At 53.5% G+C, this 1,210-nt stretch overlaps 1 pseudogene across 1 annotated transcript; it reads left to right on the forward strand.

The window, feature by feature from the left end:
* Positions 1 to 282: 282 nt before the first annotated feature.
* On the forward strand, positions 283 to 673 carry LOC309799307 (guanylate kinase-like; annotated as a pseudogene). Its single transcript has one exon. The product of its transcript is annotated as a guanylate kinase-like (transcript).
* Positions 674 to 1,210: the final 537 nt, after the last annotated feature.

Genomic DNA, 1,210 nt, shown 5'->3' on the forward strand with positions numbered 1-1,210 from the left:
ACTGAGGAAGTAAAGTTGAAATGTAACTTTTCATTTCCAACTTTTTCATAATCATTTAAACTGGATCAGTTAAACAGATGCATTAGTTGCTCTGAATCTCTGAAGTAGATTATGCATTAGTTGCTTGCTCTGAATCTCTTCAGATGCATTAGTTGCTTGCTCTGAATCTCTGAAGTAGATTATGAAACATAGCTACTGAAAAAAAGAGTTAAACAAGAAACAAAAGAAAAATAAGCTGATATAAAAATCTAGGGTTAGAACTGTGTCTTTCGTTGGAATTTCATGGAGCACACCGAGGTCTCAGGGAATCTGTATGGGACCAGCAAAGCGGCCGTGAGGGCGGTGCAAGCCGTGAAGCGCATCTGCTTGTTGGACGTGGTCCTGCAGGGCGTGCGCAACATCGGGAAGACTGACCTGCCGCCCACCTGCATCTTCCTGCGGTCGCCCTCGCTGGGCCGCCTGGAGCAGCGGAACACAGACACGGAGCAGCGGAACACAGACACAGGGCAGAGCCTGGCCGCGTCCCGGGCCGACCTGAAACCTGGAGAGCAGCAAGGAGCCCGGCCTGTTTGACCTGATCATGGCCAACGACAGCCTGGACAAGGCCTACTGGGCCCTGAAGGAGGCGCTCTCCGACGAAATGAAGAAGGCTCAAGGAACTGGCCCCTCCTGAGGAGGTCTGCCAGCTCTGTCCCCCCTCCCCACGCCCGGGGCCTGGGGCCTGGCGTCCAACCCCTGCGGGCCAGGGTGGCTCTGCTCGCCTCGACTAGCGCCCTGGGGTGCGGGTGCTGCCCATCCCCCTCGCTACCCCGCTGTGGTTGTTGAAGGACCTTACCACCCCCCAACCCTCCACCCTTCTCCCCTCACCCACTTCTCCTCACTCCCCTTCCCCCCTCGACTCCCTCCCCGCCCCCAACCCAGCTTGCCTCCTTTCCATGGGATCCCCACTCCCAGCTTTGTCTCCTTCCTGGCGAGAGGACTTACCCACCTCTGCTCTCATCTGTGTTCTCCTATACTCTCTTATAGGGCTTAATTTATTTTATTTCTGTTTGTTCATCATTTGCACGAATCCCCGCTGCCACCCCCTAGCTGGATTGTAGCTTCCTTCAGAGCAGGGACTGATCCATATTCAGATTTGAAGCAAAGGTGCCCAGCACAACACTTGGCACATAGTAGGAACTTATAAATCTTTGTTTAATAAATGAAACCT

The sequence above is a fragment of the Mesoplodon mirus genome, assembly GCF_964341445.2.
Source record: "Mesoplodon mirus genome assembly, chromosome: 3".
Taxonomy (NCBI): Eukaryota; Metazoa; Chordata; class Mammalia; order Artiodactyla; family Ziphiidae; genus Mesoplodon; species Mesoplodon mirus.